The 19,619-nt window shown below is 38.4% G+C and overlaps 1 protein-coding gene across 1 annotated transcript in view; it reads right to left on the bottom strand.

Moving 5' to 3' along the window:
- The window catches only part of abl1 (c-abl oncogene 1, non-receptor tyrosine kinase), a 50,452-nt gene that overhangs the window by 24,605 nt on the left and 6,228 nt on the right, over positions 1–19,619 (bottom strand). The gene's annotated exons all lie outside the window — the stretch shown is intronic.

Below are 19,619 nucleotides of genomic sequence, written 5' to 3' on the forward strand. Positions count from 1 at the left end.
TTTTTGAGAAGGACCTGTAGGTCTCTTTTATACAAATGCAACATGATGTGACTGGATAGTAATGACAATTAATCCAAACCAACCTTATGACAAATGCAGCTGCATTTTACCAAGTCTGGCAACAATTTTCAAGTCAACAGAGTTCTGAGACAAGTCACATCAATGGGTTTATTGTATACTGCTGGTAAGCTGATTTGACAACATAATGACAAAAAGCAAATACAGGTCCTTCTCAAAATATTAGCATATTGTGATAAAGTTCATTATTTTCCATAATGTCATGATGAAAATTCAACATTCATATATTTTAGATTCATTGCACACTAACTGAAATATTTCAGGTCTTTTATTGTCTTAATACGGATGATTTTGGCATACAGCTCATGAAAACCCAAAATTCCTATCTCACAAAATTAGCATATCATTAAAAGGGTCTCTAAACGAGCTATGAACCTAATCATCTGAATCAACGAGTTAACTCTAAACACCTGCAAAAGATTCCTGAGGCCTTTAAAACTCCCAGCCTGGTTCATCAATCAAAACCCCAATCATGGGTAAGACTGCCGACCTGACTGCTGTTCAGAAGGCCACTATTGACACCCTCAAGCAAGAGGGTAAGACACAGAAAGAAATTTCTGAACAAATAGGCTGTTCCCAGAGTGCTGTATCAAGGCACCTCAGTGGGAAGTCTGTGGGAAGGAAAAAGTGTGGCAGAAAACGCTGCACAACGAGAAGAGGTGACCGGACCCTGAAGATTGTGGAGAAGGGCCGATTCCAGACCTTGGGGGACCTGCGGAAGCAGTGGACTGAGTCTGGAGTAGAAACATCCAGAGCCACCGTGCACAGGCGTGTGCAGGAAATGGGCTACAGGTGCCGCATTCCCCAGACCTGGGCTACAGAGAAGCAGCACTGGACTGTTGCTCAGTGGTCCAAAGTACTTTTTTCGGATGAAAGCAAATTCTGCATGTCATTCGGAAATCAAGGTGCCAGAGTCTGGAGGAAGACTGGGGAGAAGGAAATGCCAAAATGCCAGAAGTCCAGTGTCAAGTACCCACAGTCAGTGATGGTCTGGGTTGCCATGTCAGCTGCTGGTGTTGGTCCACTGTGTTTTATCAAGGGCAGGGTCAATGCAGCTAGCTATCAGGAGATTTTGGAGCACTTCATGCTTCCATCTGCTGAAAAGCTTTATGGAGATGAAGATTTCATTTTTCAGCACGACCTGGCACCTACTCACAGTGCCAAAACCACTGGTAAATGGTTTACTGACCATGGTATCACTGTGCTCAATTGGCCTGCCAACTTTCCTGACCTGAACCCCATAGAGAATCTGTGGGATATTGTGAAGAGAACGTTGAGAGACTCAAGACCCAACACTCTGGATGAGCTAAAGGCCGCTATCGAAGCATCCTGGGCCTCCATAAGACCTCAGCAGTGCCACAGGCTGATTGCCTCCATGCCACGCCGCATTGAAGCAGTCATTTCTGCCAAAGGATTCCCGACCAAGTATTGAGTGCATAACTGTACATGATTATTTGAAAGTTGACGCTTTTTGTATTAAAAACACTTTTCTTTAATTGGTCGGATGAAATATGCTAATTTTGTGAGATAGGAATTTTGGGTTTTCATGAGCTGTATGCCAAAATCATCCATATTAAGACAATAAAAGACCTGAAATATTTCAGTTAGTGTGCAATGAATCTAAAATATATGAATGTTAAATTTTCATCATGACATTATGGAAAATAATGAACTTTATCACAATATGCTAATATTTTGAGAAGGACCTGTATTAGACCCTAGAATAATACGGACCACTCACAGCAGGAATGCTAGGAAAAAATATTTTAAATGCTGTTCTTACATATTTCTATATTACAGCTCTTACAAGAGAAATCGGAAATTTAACATCGGAACGTGGAACCGTTGAACCCTGTAGTAAGCATTAAAAGGTCAACAAACCAATATACCAAATAATAATTGTGGACATAAAAACTACTCAGTTTAATGACCACCTACCTCAACACATAAAATAGGAGAAAGATGAAAACTGGTAAAAACTGGATATGTGGACAAGAGACTTAACGCTCTCCTAGTCTCAAAAAAATCTTTACTGAAAGAACAAAACACACTGAATCTAAAAATCCACATGCATGGACATCTTTGGAGCAGCTAATAAAACTGCAGAATTAACAGCTAATACAACAAAACTATAATAGCCTCGATATTATAATGGATGCTAACGTGTCTGTCAGATCAGCAATCACAGAAATCCATCAACATGACATTAGTCTGACTTCTAACAATCTGTTTAGGCTGAACCTCTAATCATTTGGCACAATGACCCCTGAACCACATCATCACTGCAGTTTTGGTATGGCAAACATTTGCCTACTTCTCATGCACCACCTCAAAACACCAATTATAAAGAAATGCAGGCTTCCTCAAACTCTGAGGAAGGCCTATTAACTTACCGCAGCCACATAGTGTTGGGGAAGATGAGAGGATGAGGGCAAGAGAGGAGGGGCTGTAAAAATGGAGGCAAGAGGAAAAAAGGTTGCAGATGGAGAGGCACGAAGCACATTGTTTGGAAATGAGCTCATAGCAGAATAGCTTGAGTTTTATACTGTGGACTAATATGTTAACAGTTAGCTGACGTACATCCACCCACGAGATGGTTGCTGGTGCTTTGTTTCTCACTCCTCCTGGATACACAATTCCTTCCTCTAAACCTTGATGAAAACCTGGTATACTAGTAAAATGACTGATGTTTTCCTACTTTAACTTTTACTGCTAATAACATATTAGACGTGGCAGAAAAGAACAACACAAAATCACACTGACAGTGGTACAATAGAGCCATCCAATATGTGGAAGAGGAGCTATTATACTTACATTTAAAAAAGGCAGGGGGTGACAAAAAACTGTTACTATTTTTTGTGTCACTCCACATAATTTAATATTTCATTGTTTTATTTCACTTAACGTTAAGCGTAAGGAGAAAAAAACAGACACTTAGGACGCAGGTGTTACGTATGTAGTGCGTGGATGTGTGTTTGCACATGTGGCTGTTTACTGTGGGCCCTCTGGTGAATGCAGCCAGAGCGTCTGAGACATGCAGACCAGCAGATGAAGCTGACGGACTTAGATTTATAATCTGCCACTTAGTGGAGTCCACAGGGAGGAATGGACACTTAAGAAAATGCTCATTGCTCTAGTTCAAGGTTAAAGATTCGTGTTAGCTTCTCGTAATGTTCAACAATGCTGACGCCCTTTACAGACAGACTTCTAGATACATATAATCTCAGAGGCAAATGTAATTATTTTACAGATTTTATAATGAAGTAGTTCAGATGCAGGAAAACTGAGTTACCCTCTTTAAGCCTTTTTAGATGCCATTTTGATGTAATGGAACCGGTCACCATTTTGATGTAATTAACAGGATTAACAGTCACAGACACAAACAAACCTGGTTTTCTCAAGCCAATATAAATTATGTTTTACAAGCACAAAAGACTTGCAAACATATAGAATCATAGTTTAATGAATACTTTGCAAAAGTACCTTTAACCCTTTAAATTATTTTACATTAAGAGTAGAGGTGTCATAGTATGTGTATTTATACCAAAGGTTTTCAGTATACCCCTTTTGCTTTTGGCACACATATGTACTGCACATACATCAAGGGCTTTTTAAAATCAGACCACATGCAGAACGTTTCTAAGCAGAACTGAAATGCAGAACTCTACTTTCCGCCACACAACTTTAAAAAGCGCCACCAAAACAAAGCTGCGTTTAAGGACTCACAACTATCCCTAAAGTCAGCTATTTGTAAATATTATAGTTTCTAATTCAGTTCTAGTGACGATGGAGAGAGAAAAGCAGACAAAACCAAAGCTTTATGTCAGTGTTTCTAGCTCGCTCTACAGCGAACCCAATTATTCACCAACAATTAAGACGATGCAAACAGAAACATAACCTGTACGGAGAAATATAGGCAATAATTCAAACCCAGCTGACTGGAGAATTCAAACAGCCTCAAATGCCCTGACACCTTTTATAGTAGCAGACATGTGAGCATACACCGGTATTGTGTTGAGCGTCCGCCTGTCTAGAGATGTTTACACAGCAGGTATGCTTCTGCAGAACATTCAAGTACAGCCTATACACTACATTGTTTACATATCAAAACCACTCCACAGTGATTTAAACTTATTATAAAATATCAGCACAGGCTTACTCAAAAAGATCTTAAACACTCACATTGACCATTTTCAGGTACTTCTATTATTGTCTAAGGACTTTATTACTAGACAAACTCAAACCACATTCCATTACTTTTACACTGGCTGTTATTTGAAATGCTTGAGTTGCTACAAACCTTTTAACCAATTTGAATAATAAACTGAACTTCACAGTGTAGCTTTATTACTCGGATCAATTTGGAATGTGTGTAACCGACCTACATGGCTGGTTTGAATTTAATTTTTCTGTAAAGTGGCTCGAGACATTTATTGTGAATTGGTGCTATATAAATAAACTGTATTGAATATATTGATAAAATCAAATGATCAGAAAATATTAACATTTTGTTCCCTGTTGAGTAAAAAACATTTTTGTTTCTTTTGACAAAAACGTACTAAAAACATATTTCTTATATCGTTACACCTCCGATTATAACCACAAGACTGTGAGTCAACGCTTTCAATTCAATTACGGCTGCAAGTCTTTTGGGGTATGTCTATCAGCTCTGGGCATCTACAGACTGAAATGTTGCCCATTCATTGCAACATAGCTAAATATCTTTTAGACTAGATGTAGCTACAGGGAACATCAGTTCTCAAGTCACACCACATATTCTCAATTGATTTTAGGTGTGAACTTTGATCCATTTTAGTTCTGACAGGATGTTTAGGGTCATTATCCTGCTGGAAGAAGAACCTCTACCCCAGTGTCAAATTGTTTGCAGCCTCTAACAGGTTCTCTTTTAGGATAACACTATATAAACGTTTTTCACCAAATACAGAATTTTGCAAGTTTTTCAAAAAGTTCAGTTTTGGTCTCATCTGAACAGAGCATCTTCTTCCAAATGTTTTCTACGTTCCCAACCTGGCTTGTTACAAAGTAAACAGGACTTCTAAAGCCTTCCTTTCATCACTTGTTTTCTTCTTGCCCTTTTCTTTGAAGGTCAAGTTGTTGGCTAATTTTGTCATTTGGTGGTCCTTGGCGGCTTATCCAGAGTTACCACTGGCCTATTGGCTGCATTTCAGATCAATTCCGTCTCCTTTAATGTCCTATAAGAAATCTCTGAGTCTTTATATAAATGCTGTATTTAAACTGAGATTAAATTATACACATGTTGACTTACAAATCAGGTGACTTCTGAAGGCAAGTGGTTGCATTAGAGTTTATTTAGGGGAAATAAGAGCAGGCCGAGCACATATGCACACCACACTTTTTAAATTTGTCATTAGAACTATTTTTAGAACAAACTATGCTACACATTTTGTTGACCTATCACAAATATTACCAACCAAACACATCGAGGTCTATGGTTGTAACATGAAAAAATGTCAACGTTTCAGGGGTTTTAGCTGTATAGACAGGTCAAGTGGATGTTTATCATCAAGAGTAAGTTGCTGTGCAAAGCATCTTATATTTGAGGGCAGAAGAAAAGCCAGACAAAATAACAATTCACAATACTGCTGCAACCCAAGTGCTGATATATGGGATACATGGTTGTAATCCACAAAAATACCATTAAATTTGACTCGAAGGGTTTTGATTTAAACACAAATGTTAAAGTTGATCAGGAAGGAAGGAGAAAAACAGAGCTTGTCAAGAGAGAAAGTTCTTGCGGAACTCTGTCACTCTGGGCTTAATTCTGTGATTTAACAGCATAAAAAGAAAGCACTGTGATAAAAGCTGACACAAACAATTAACAAAACCAAAAAGAGAGATAACAGCCTTTTGTGCACATTTTTCTGCTATCAACTTTAAATGTTTTGGAATTGTTATCTACATGCCTGGGGAAAGACCCCACTTGTCTGAATGCTGATTAAAAACAGCAACAGATGCACAGAGGAGAGACTCTGGCTCTGAGACCGTTGAGCTCCAGTGGTGAAACTGATCAAGCTTCTCTCAGCGTCTAAGTGGATCCAGATGCAGCAAGCTTTACAGCCCCACTCTTATTCCTCTTACAGCGCTATGAAGAGGAGTTTAATTGCAATACAAAGAAACAGGACAGCACACCAATAAGGTAACATTTGAGCTGGCAAGGGGGAAGAAAAAAGTAAGTGAAAGCCAAACAATGCATACAAGAGAAAACTTCACTGGTGAATATCTCAACATCTTTAGAAAACGCTTTTTGAAAAAGAAAGGAAGGGTCCACATTTTAATTCATTTCCAACTGATAAATTGATAGTCTGTCAACAAAGACGACAGATTTTCTGCACAAGACGGCAACAATGAGCTCCGTCTTTCAGGAGTCTGAGGTTACAGGTTGTCTGTAGAGAAAACAACAGCTGTGTCTGGAGCTGTGGCGGCCTGCTTGGGCATGGAGCGGGGAACGGCAGTGGGGGAGTTTTTTTCCTGCATCGGTGTTTGTGTGTGCATGGAACCAGGTGGTGACAAGTTCTCAGGCTACATTCCTTACTTCACTTGGAGGTGTTCTCTGAGCAAGCAAATATATGTCTTGTGTGTGTATTTGGAAGATGTATCAAAGTGGAGGGAAAGATCACCATTGTTGCCATGAGACTACAATAATACCATAACTGAGCTTGGAAAATCAATTGCAGCTACATAAGGTTTAAACCAGCGATAATTTTGATTGCAATGTTTAATTTAGTTTTAGTCTTACGACTAAATGTAATTACGTTTTGGTCACATTTCAGTCACTTGTGGTCATTTTACTTTTAGTCAACTAATTTTTACCACATTGTGAAATATACATCACAGAGAAATACCTTAACAAAAATTATTTTATTATACTTACAAAAACATGTATTGTAGGAGGGAATGGAGTTAAAGTGTCATTTTGTACCACAGATTTTTTTGTTTTGTTTTTGAAATAAATTAATTTGGATTTGCATTTTAAAATAATTAAAAACTTAAAAATCCCAAATAAGATTCTAAATAATACAAAAAAAAAAATCAGAATATAATTTTTTTGTGAATCATTGCCATCAAGCCTGCTGTACCTAAGGAATAAATTACTAAATTTCTGCAAATACCATGATGCTATGATATATTCCAGAGGAAATTTTCAAATATGTTAAATGAAAGACCCATAATACCATCAGGGATGTAAACTGAACAAGAGATCAAATGTTAAAATAACATTCCTCAAAACCTTTTGGAAAGAGGAAGTATAAACACTGCAAATAGACCAAAGAATGAAGTAGTCAGTCTTTTTACATTTTGAGATTTCAGTTTCATCCCCAGTCAGACTTGTTTCAGTTTTTTTGTGGTATTCTGCTTCTTATCCACCGCCTCCATTACAAAAACAAAATATTCAACATAATGAGGAAATCCTTTGCAGACAGTCCATTTTGCAGAGGTCTTCTTTTAGGTTTGCAAAAAAGCTTGAAACTGCTGAGATGTCACTTTCTCTGCATTTGGTTGTCCACAATTAAAATGTTTTATTTAACCAGGAAAGTTGCATTTAGATTAAGGACATCTTTTTCCAGGGAGTCCTAGCTGAGAGGCAGCAACAGTTACACAACAATTACAATTAGATTACACAATTAAAATACCTTGCAAATTAAGAACAGTCACAACTTCAAGTCATCTCTAGTGCTCTCAATCTGGACTAAGTTCAGTTAATTTCCAGGCTTAATCCAACATTTTCCAAGTAGACAGAGTCGAGTACACAAAAGCCCTTTTACACTTCATAATTATAAAAATAAATTTGCTGATTAAAAAAGAAATAAGAAGAGGGAATGAGGGAGATTGCACCAGTTATTTGAGTGAGGAATGCACAAAAGATAACATATTTCTCTTTGCTCTCCCCTTCTCTCTGTGCATAATAGGCAATATTACTCAACCCACCTTTGGTTCAAGAGATCTTATACAAGCATGTGATTCTCTTGGAAGCAGAGCGGACAGGCTCAAGAGATGTTTTGGAAAGGATCCAATAAGAATGTGGTCATACTGAGCAGAGATCAGGGTTACACAATTGGCCTTATTTTCCCTGTTGAGGAATTTAGCATGCTAGAATGGAAACTGCAGGTGAAAATATAAAAACTAACTATGGCAGAATACAAGCATCAAGCTAAAAATGTTTGGGTCTTTTTTTTATGTGCATAATCACTGAATGTCACAATGTTGAAAAAACAACAAAGATAACAGAGGGACGCGTCTATTGTGGCATCCTAAAAGTTGAAAAATGGGCCCTTTACAGCAGGAAAAAACTAACTTTTAAAAAACAAGGTTGGGATAGTGTATAAAAGCAAAAACAGATTGCAATGATTAACAAATCTTATAAACGAGCAGAGCAGCTTCAGAAAACCACTGGGTGTCACACTAGAGCAGGACAATAAAAACTCCAAAACAAACTGTGCTGTGGCAACATTATCACAGCTACAGCTTTACACGGCTGTTTATGATTTTAAAAAAGCTAAAAAACCAGCATGGATAGCTTTTAAATGGCAACCACAGGCAACCATTACACATACATATATGCTGGTTTTGAATGCGACTACAAGAGGTATTCAAAAGAAAAAAGTAAGCATGCCCTTGTTTAAATGTAATTAAAATGCAAAGCTCCAAAAAAAAAAAACAAAAGCATTCAATATACATCAAAGATCTGTGTGGTCACTTCCCATATATAGTTTGGAACTAACAAGGTTTAAGATAAACATTAGACCCTCTGAAGTCATCTGTCATTTTTCACACCTTTCCTTAAATACTGTTTGGTTTTATTATTCAGCAATTTTTATCAACCAGCACGTGAGATTTGTAAACACTGATTGCAGGACACAACATGGCAAAACTACTTCTTCCATTGCTTTCCTCAGTAAACTGTTGAGGCTGGTCGTTGATTAGTGTGACAATAAAGGGAAATTTGTTTTCCACGAGACCAAGACTTGATCAGAGGAAAAAACACTGATGGAAAGTGATGTGTCATCTGGCCGGGGACAATCGTTGCTTCCGGAAAGAAAAGGCCTCTGCAGCAATACTTGCATTGAACATCAGCTCCAACAATGCCAAATATTACACCACTATGAGGATTACTAATCCCAAAAAAAAGTTGGTAAACCCTAAAAATGACTATATGAAGCAAGCTAACATAAGTAAACAAACAAACAAATCAAAACTTGTGAAAAAACTTGGAATAATCCGAGTTTCAAGTAGTAAACAAATTAGCTAAGTGACACGGATATCAGTTGAGAATTTCGCTGAAGTGACACGGGCAACCAGGTCAAGGGACAAGCCACCAGAGGCCTAACAGCTGGCCTCAACGAACATTACTAAGAGCTGCTCTGTGATCGTGTCAGTGTGTGCTATAAAAACACACACACACAACAATGAGAAATCATGGGAAGAGATTTTGGTGACTGTATGGATTCCACATCTTTTAGCTAAAAGAGACATTTACTGACTAAAAAAAATTTGATTTATCCAATACACACACAGCACTGCTGACACGAATACACACCTGGATCAGTCATTTTATTAGGTAGAGTGCCAGTATTGAGGTATAATAAATTTTGCCTTCAGAATTGTCTTAATTCTTTTGAGTATTAACACAAAAAGGTACCAGAAACAGTCCTACAGATTTGCCGGCAGCACATACACTAGCCACATCCCGAGGTGCCAAATTTAACTGAACTGGAGAGTACAGAGAACTTATTGTCATCTTCAAGATACCAGTTTGAGATGATTTGAGTTTTCAGACATGGTGCTTCATCCTGCTGGAATTAGCTATCAGAAGACGGTTATAAAGGGACAGGCACAGTCAACAATATCCCTTCATTGGTATAAGAGTAACACTATGATAACCTTGAGAATACGAAAATACCGTAGTATCGTGATGTTAACAAACATTTAGAAAACAAATGTATAAAAGTGATTTCATTACTTTTATTTGAAACAGGAAAGCAACAAATATTACACTGCAGCTGCCAAAATAATATGATACAGTAATTATTACGGTTATAAAAATCTGCTCCATGACAATTATTTTAATTTTGATACACGCATATCAGTTGAGAGTGAGAGACAACATGTGAATGCGTTGACAGTCACTGGTTGAAATGTTTCATGCACTCAAGTAAATGGTGGTCGAAGAAAAATGAAATGCAAAATGCAGCACTGTAAGCTGGTTAATTAGCCGGGTTATTTCCACATTTGGCTAGCCTTCAGTCTGCTGATTAATGTACATGCCCCTTTAGACTCCAAGCCAAATGCAAGCATTCGCTTAGTGACGGTGATGGGTAGAGATTGTTTAGTTTTCACACTACAACCAATCAGTTGACTTTCTTGTAAGCGAGAGAAGTGTGTAGGAGAAACGGGTAAGGGAGAAGCAACCACAGAGTGACTTCGGTTCATATAGGTGGAGAAAAAAAAAATGTCCTTCTAGAGCAGGGATGTCAAACTCCAGTCCTCGAGGGCCCGTGTCCTCAAACTTTTAGATGTGTCCCTGGTCCAACACACCTGAATCTATGGCAGAATTACCTCCTCAGTATGCAGTCAAGTTCTCCAGAATCCTGCTGATGACCTAATTATTAGATTCAGGTGTGTTGAAGCAGAGGCACATGTAAAAGTTGCAAGACACTGGCCTTCAAGGCCTGGAGTTTGACACCGGTGCTCTAGAGCGTGTTCTTACATTTTTTTTTTTTAAAGGCATTTATTCTAAGGTAAGACTACAGGGTTTTCATGTTTTTGAAACTGCAGCCTTAAAACCAAGACATACCCTGAGACCAGTAACTGGCTCATGCCTCATCAGTAACAAAACTTAGGTATGCTATGGTGTTTGAACTATGCTTTCTTGGTGTGTGGCCTAAAGGGTGCCAAGAAAATATCTCCCTACCACCGCCACCAGCCTGAACCACTGACACAAAGCAGGATGGATGCATGCATTGTATATGTCAAATTCTGGCCCTGTCATCTGAATGCCAAAGTTGAAATTGAGACTCATTGGAGCAGGCAACATTTTTCCAATCTGTCGCTGCCCAATTTTGGTGACCCTCTGTAAACTGTAACCTCAGATTCCTGTCCTTCGCTGACAGGATTGGCACCTGGCATAGTCTTCTACTGCTGTAACTCATCTGTTTCAAGGTTTACGTGTTGTGCATTCAGAGATGGTATTACAAATACCTAGGTTTTAACAAGCTAATGTTGGCTTTCTATTATCTCAAACCAGTCTGCCTAATACCTCAATAAGGTGTTTTTGTTTTTGATGCATAACCAATTAAAGGTTAGGTGTGGAAGTTCCAAAAGATCACCAGTGTCTGAAATACTCGGACTAACTGGTCTGGCCCAAACAAACATGCAGAGTTCAAAATCACTTATATCCACTTTCCTCCCTATTCTAGTGCTCAATTTGAACTTGAGCAACATATGTTTCACCACATATAGATGCCTGAATGCACTGAGCTGCTGCCACATGCTATATGGTTGATTTTCTATTGTATCAACAAGCAATTGAAAAGGTGTAGCTAATACGGTGGTAGGAGTGTTTAAGACATCGACTGTACTTCCTGGAAACCATTACATTCCAAGGGATGCTGTACCAGTTTCTCAGCTGATAACAGCTCTTCCATGACATAGGAGGCAGAGCCTATTCTCCTTTAAGAACAATGACATGTTTGCTTCATGCAACATGTTTGGTGCATTCAAGGGTGCACAATTACACTGATTGCAGTTTTCTGGCCGATCACCGATCTTTAAAATGCCTGACCTCTAGCTTCTGATATTGGCCAATACCGATTTTTATTTATTACTGACACTATGGGGTGTTATAAGGTTGCTTTATACTCAATGTTCCAATCTTATTTTATTGAAAAACATTACAAACAATACAAACTTGTTGTAACTGCACGTGCAGACATGACCTGGCGGTGGGCGGGTGTGTCAGTTAGTCCTCTCTCCCAGCAGAGCAAAAGGGGACAGTGGCTGATTTTGAGACCTTTGCGGACGTAGAAAATAACAGTGGATAAGACCAGTTTCACGTGCAAGTATCGGCCGATCACCCAAAATTAAGGCGATTGGTTGGCCAATCAATCGGTGCACCCCTAGTGCAAACTTTACTTTACCTCAGATCAATGCCATTTCCTTTTGGTGTCATCTTTGTGTGCAATTTTTCCATGTCACTTCTCCTCCCATTCAAGACTGAATGAAAATCCACACATATGGACATGGAAAAAGTGGGTCATCTTCCTGGGTCCTCACACTTTAGTATTTAACAATACTGTTTTTGCTACCCCAGTGTTCAGGCATGTTACTAGAAAGGTCTCAGCTGAAGTACATGACAAAGAAAAGAAGCCCTGCTGTGCCCTTACTGAGCAAGCAAAGACATGTTAAAGGTCTATGCATTTCCTGCCACCCAACTTGTCAGGCTGGCTGGGATCTTTTTTTCTCAGAAATACGTTGGTTCAATATGAAATGTAGGCAGAAGTTCAGTGCATTAAAGAATTTCTCACTTTGGTTGTTCAATCATGTTTGGGGAATGGGGATAAACAACTGATATACCTTAATTTGCTCCTAATGCCAAAATAACAGAATTAATAAATACAACAGATACTGTTGTGGCTTGAATACATTTGCTTTGGAGAACCAAACTGAGACAGTCATCTATGATAAACTATGTCTATTATCAGAACCTAAAGTATATCTGCCAATAAGGATGGGAATGCTAAAAGGGAATAAAAAGAACTTGCTGATCTACATAACAGATTTATAAAACACAATGTCAAAACGCTTAAATCCATTTACATTATTTTTCTTAAATGTAAAATCTAAGTGTATTTAAATCTGAGCTGTACATAAAAGAAAAAGAACATGAAGACAAAATGTTATGCCATATCCTATTGGTGTATCTAAAATAGAAGCATTCTTTTCAAAAGCTAATAAAACTAAACTATAATGGAGAAAGTGTATAAAATATTTTTTGGGGATTTTATTTGACAAGCAACACAAAGCGATGTTGGTCCTGCTGAAAGGTGAACCTGAGCTCCAGTCTCAGGTTTTTTGCAGTCCAACAGGTTTTCTTCCAGGCTTCCCTGTCCTTGCTGCAGACTGGCAATTATCGCATCCCTTACAGTTGTATAAAATATTGTTAGAAAAAAAATCATAACTAATGATATTGTGATAGTAATGACTCAAATGACTGCCAAAACCGACAGTGTGATTGGGACTGGTACTCCTTAACCTGTTTCCACCATTGATTCCATCCAATCATCAATAAAGGCTACATCTGCTTTCAAAATATGCTACAAAATGTGCTACTTTGTCTTCAATACATTGAAATTGTTTTAGTAATGTGAAAATATTCAAATGGATATGAATAAGTTTCCAAGGCCGTGTAACTATAGACATTTTAAATCTAAAAAGTATGTTTTTAACTATGTAGTCATGTTTGGACTTATTTTAAACAGGCCTGGTAAGGTATCTTAGTTTGTAATTTATTCCATGGCCCATTCATTTGCAGGTTTTTAACATAAATATACTCTACTCATTTAAACGGAACATTAAAGCCAGCTGAACATTTTCCAGGAGCTTCACAACCATTCTCAAACATTCAGTGCTAGCTAGTCAATGAGTTCACATCAAGCCACTGAACAGTACACAGGCAAACCGAAAAACAGAGACAGGTCTTTGCTTGCCCCTGTACTGCCTGTGACTCTCTCCCAGGCAGCTGCATGTAGAGGTCTCAACCTGCCTGGGAAGCAAGATGGTGGCTGGTTATCCTACTTTTAACAAGATAAAGCTCACCAAGAGGGAGAGGAAAAAAACACAAAGCTGTTGTTGCTGGCCCCTCTCTTGCCCTGTGACTAACATCCCCTCTTATGGCCTAACCTGCTCATTGCAGATGGAAAAAAAAGGGAAAAAATATGTCCCATTACTAACCCTTTGCAAAACCTGACCTTTTTAAGTGAACAAAATGTTTTGTTTTGTTTATCTGACCTTCCTTGACATGTGCCCCTCTGTGTTAACCAAGACTTTTGAGGCAGTGGGTAGAGTTTTCTTACAAATGCAATCACTTTCCGAAACGTTTTATGAATATGTATTTTCTGTTTTAGAGAAAAAGATTTTTCAACAAAAAGCTGCATATTTGTTTTTAACAAGCCATTTATCATTTTAATTTTTACCCAAGACAGCAATGGTTAAGTATTTAGAAATATTAAACATGAAGATTTGTCCTAATCCTAATTACACACCCTGGTACTTCCCATTAAACTAGGTTGTGTAAAATGTAATAAAGAGTGTTTACTAAAGTCCATATTATCTCATGTGTAGAGTGTTAAAAGCAAGCACAAGCAGTCTATGGTTTTCTGGGTGTACTTTATTTAATAAATAATAACACTGGATTCTGTTGTATAGTTTTGCAGCTGGTTTTAAATAATTTCAGAACATACCAAAATCTACATAAGATGAAAATTGCTAGAGGGTGTGGCCTACTTTCTCTTAACCTTTACAGTGTTTTGCAGTATTTTATTTTAATAAAAACTTTAAGCTAACCTGTTAAGCCCTAAGGGGTCCTAGAGCCATTTCCGCCTGAAATTACATACCTTAAATAAATCAAGTATAGCTTCTCAGTTATAATGCCTACATGCAAACTTTTGGTACCTGTGTAAAGGTAAGACATAAAATAATATTTTTCCAGTGGAACCACTATTGTAACTGTTACTATGTCTGATTTATTTGTGATTAAACAGAAAAAATAAAACATTTTTGAGCCTCGCCAAACATGTTTTTCTAAATGAACATTGCAAACCACTATTGAAATCCTTTGGAGTTCCTAGGAGAACCCCCAGGTTGCATTCATCCACATCTTCACTATAACTGCAGCAAATTTGGACTGAATAAGTTGAAGCATATACAGGTCCTTCTCAAAATATTAGCATATTGTGATAAAGTTCATTATTTTCCATAATGTAATGATGAAAATTTAACATTCATATATTTTAGATTCATTGCACACTAACTGAAATATTTCAGGTCTTTTATTGTCTTAATACGGAAGATTTTGGCATACAGCTCATGAAAACCCAAAATTCCTATCTCACAAAATTAGCATATCATTAAAAGGGTCTCTAAACGAGCTATGAACCTAATCATCTGAATCAACGAGTTAACTCTAAACACCTGCAAAAGATTCCTGAGGCCTTTAAAACTCCCAGCCTGGTTCATCACTCAAAACCCCAATCATGGGTAAGACAACCGACCTGACTGCTGTCCAGAAGGCCACTATTGACACCCTCAAGCAAGAGGGTAAGACACAGAAAGAAATTTCTGAACAAATAGGCTGTTCCCAGAGTGCTGTATCAAGGCACCTCAGTGGGAAGTCTGTGGGAAGGAAAAAGTGTGGCAGAAAACGCTGCACAACGAGAAGAGGTGACCGGACCCTGAGGAAGATTGTGGAGAAGGGCCAATTCCAGACCTTGGGGGACCTGCGGAAGCAGTGGACTGAGTCTGGAATAGAAACATCCAGAGCCACCGTGCACAGGCGTGTGCAGGAAATGGGCTACAGGTGCCGCATTCCCCAGGTCAAGCCACTTTTGAACCAGAAACAGCGGCAGAAGCGCCTAACCTGGGCTACAGAGAAGCAGCACTGGACTGTTGCTCAGTGGTCCAAAGTACTTTTTTTCAGATGAAAGCAAATTCTGCATGTCATTCGGAAATCAAGGTGCCAGAGTCTGGAGGAAGACTGGGGAGAAGGAAATGCCAAAATGCCAGAGGTCCAGTGTCAAGTACCCACAGTCAGTGATGGTCTGGGGTGCCGTGTCAGCTGCTGGTGTTGGTCCACTGTGTTTTATCAAGGGCAGGGTCAATGCAGCTAGCTATCAGGAGATTTTGGAGCACTTCATGCTTCCATCTGCTGAAAAGCTTTATGGAGATGAAGATTTCATTTTTCAGCACGACCTGGCACCTGCTCACAGTGCCAAAACCACTGGTAAATGGTTTACTGACCATGGTATCACTGTGCTCAATTGGCCTGCCAACTCTCCTGACCTGAACCCCATAGAGAATCTGTGGGATATTGTGAAGAGAACGTTGAGAGACTCAAGACCCAACACTCTGGATGAGCTAAAGGCCGCTATCGAAGCATTCTGGTCCTCCATAAGACCTCAGCAGTGCCACAGGCTGATTGCCTCCATGCCACGCCGCATTGAAGCAGTCATTTCTGCCAAAGGATTCCCGACCAAGTATTGAGTGCATAACTGTACATGATTATTTGAAGGTTGACGGTTTTTGTATTAAAAACACTTTTCTTTTATTGGTCGGATGAAATATGCTAATTTTGTGAGATAGGAATTTTGGGTTTTCATGAGCTGTATGCCAAAATCATCCGTATTAAGACAATAAAAGACCTGAAATATTTCAGTTAGTGTGCAATTAATCTAAAATATATGAATGTTAAATTTTCATCATGACATTATGGAAAATAATTAACTTTATCACAATATGCTAATATTTTGAGAAGGACCTGTATGTTCAACAAAGGTTTTAGAGGGCAACGTCCCAGGCAGAAATGGGAGCTAGGCAAAGGGTGCAAAAACTTTCCCAAATGTGTTTTTCACCTCATAAAAAGGGAATCTGGTCAAATAAAAGTGCTGATCTCCATTGTAGGAGTCCTGCATATGACATAGCCATTGGTTATGACATTTACCCTATGTATCATCAAAATGTATAGTTTCAAACATACCTGGAAGCTAACGGAGTAGTGCGCAAGCTAGCAGCCGGTGGCAGCAACAAGTAGACCGTAATGTGCAGGCAAATTACATCACCAGAGAAGCTGGTAGAAAGACAAGTTGTGCCTTGATAGAAAGGTGTCTCTAGTTTACGATATGAGACAAAGGTGGGTGCTGCAAAGAGAAAGGTGCTTTTTGTACCATTTTGTTCACAGAGTCAGCAATGTCTGAGGGACCTTAAAATTTCATCGCCTGTGTTTAAGTTGCTGCAAAACTAAAAGGTATTTGCGCAAAAACGGGCCTGCCCGTTGGGCTTAAGAAGCTAAAGTTTACTTGAGCATCAAAAAACATTTGTAGGGTTTTGTAGCTGAAGATAAGAGTTCTTGGAATTATATTAATAAAAAAGATTTTTCACTGATCACTGATTTCGAGCACATGCAGGCCGTCCACCACAGAACTGTACTTGTGTATAATATGGTGCTGCCAGCGTATCTGAATCATACATTTTTTTATTGTGAAATTGCTAAGAACAAATTCAAATTCAATTGAGAAAAGTATTTATGAATTTAATTCAATTTGTTCTTAGCAATTTCACAATTTAAAAAATATATAAACATTTTATCTATGCAGTTATTCATGGTTAAACTATCAAACCCCTCTTAATGTTATCGTCCTGTTTCAAATAAAAGTAATGAAATAACTTTTATACATTTGTTTTCTAAATGTTTGTTAACATCACGATACTACGGTATTTTCGTATTCTCAAGGTTATCATAGTGTTACTCTTATACCAATGAAGGGATATTGTTGACTGTGCCTGTCCCTTTATAACCGTCTTCTGATAGCTAATTCCAGCAAGATGAAACACCATGTCTGAAAACTCAAATCATCTCAAACTGGTATCTTGAAGATGACAATAAGTTCTCTGTACTCTCCAGTTCAGTTAAATTTGGCACCTCGGGATGTGGCTAGTGTATGTGCTGCCGGCAAATCTGTAGGACTGTTTCTGGTACCTTTTTGTGTTAATACTCAAAAGAATTAAGACAATTCTGAAGGCAAAATTAATTATACCTCAATACTGGCACTCTACCTAATAAAATGACTGATCCAGGTGTGTATTCGTGTCAGCAGTGCTGTGTGTGTATTGGATAAATCACATTTTTTTTAGTCAGTAAATGTCTCTTTTAGCTAAAAGATGTGGAATCCATACAGTCTAGACACCAAAATCTCTTCCCATGATTTCTCATTGTTGTGTGTGTGTGTTTTTATAGCACACACTGACACGATCACAGAGCAGCTCTTAGTAATGTTCGTTGAGGCCAGCTGTTAGGCCTCTGGTGGCTTGTCCCTTGACCTGGTTGCCCGTGTCACTTCAGCGAAATTCTCAACTGATATCCGTGTCACTTAGCTAATTTGTTTACTACTTGAAACTCGGATTATTCCAAGTTTTTTCACAAGTTTTGATTTGTTTGTTTGTTTACTTATGTTAGCTTGCTTCATATAGTCATTTTTAGGGTTTACCAACTTTTTTTTGGGATTAGTAATCCTCATAGTGGTGTAATATTTGGCATTGTTGGAGCTGATGTTCAATGCAAGAGTGCTTCTCAATCCTGGTCTTCGGGACCCACAGCCCTGCATGTTTTACGTGTTTTCCTGACTCCACACACCTGACTTAAATAAATGGGTGAATAGCAGGCGTCTGCAGAATTTCATGCATCTGCATACTGTTCAGCGCCTACGTGTTTCAAGTAGGACAGTTATGGCGGTTTCACAAAATGCTTTTAATTGCATTAGGTGTAACGGGATGATGGGACAAAAATCTGAGATGAATGTCTTTTGGCACCATTTCAAAATAAAAAGTACATATACTCTGCAGCAGACTTTGTTAGCTTAACATATTAGCAGAAACTCACCTATAACTACACATATGGCTGCATTTCGTTTTCTTTAAACAGTATGATGACTGTATTGAACGAACATGGAAGAGCATCATCATGAAGCTTTATAATCAAACTGATTAGAGAAGCGAGATTAAAAAAGAAAACTAAAACAATGCTTTGTAATAATGCATCCCACAGATTAAGCAGTCTGGTGGCCCTTAGTCTCTTTATGCAAAGATTTTAACAACATCAGTGGGGGAATGAAGTTCCCTTTAAATAATGCTAAGCTGTACTTAGAAAGGACAATGTTTTGGACGATCAACAGGAACACTAGTGCACTCGGGCTGGACGTACAGTTTTAGGTTATTCTTTCTCTATATGCTTGTTCAGATGGTGAAAAAATACAAAAGTTTTCATTTGTTTCTGCAGACATGCTGATGGCTTATTTCTGGACAAATATATTTACAACCAGGGTGACAATTTGCCCTTTTGATGAAACGAAATCTTTTCTCCCCGCGTCCTCACTAGAACTAAGAAAGTGGACCACATCACCCCGGTTCTAAAGTCCCTACACTGGCTCCCTGTAGCTCAGAGAATAGAGTTTAAAATACTTCTGTTAGTCTATAAATCACTGAATGGCTTAGCACCAAAATACATTACAGACTTATTGTCAGTGTATCAACCACCCAGACTTCTCAGGTCTTCTGGCTCAAATCTACTCTGTATACCCAGAACCAGAACCAAACATGGAGAAGAAGCTTTTAGTTCTTATGCTCCACTAATCTGGAATAAACTGCCAGAAAACTGTAAAAGCGCCGAAACCCTAAGTTGCTTTAAATCAAGATTAAAAACTTATTTGTTTAGAGTGGCCTTTGACTGTGCCATT

This window comes from Girardinichthys multiradiatus, chromosome 8, assembly GCF_021462225.1.
Source record: "Girardinichthys multiradiatus isolate DD_20200921_A chromosome 8, DD_fGirMul_XY1, whole genome shotgun sequence".
NCBI classification, from domain to species: Eukaryota; Metazoa; Chordata; class Actinopteri; order Cyprinodontiformes; family Goodeidae; genus Girardinichthys; species Girardinichthys multiradiatus.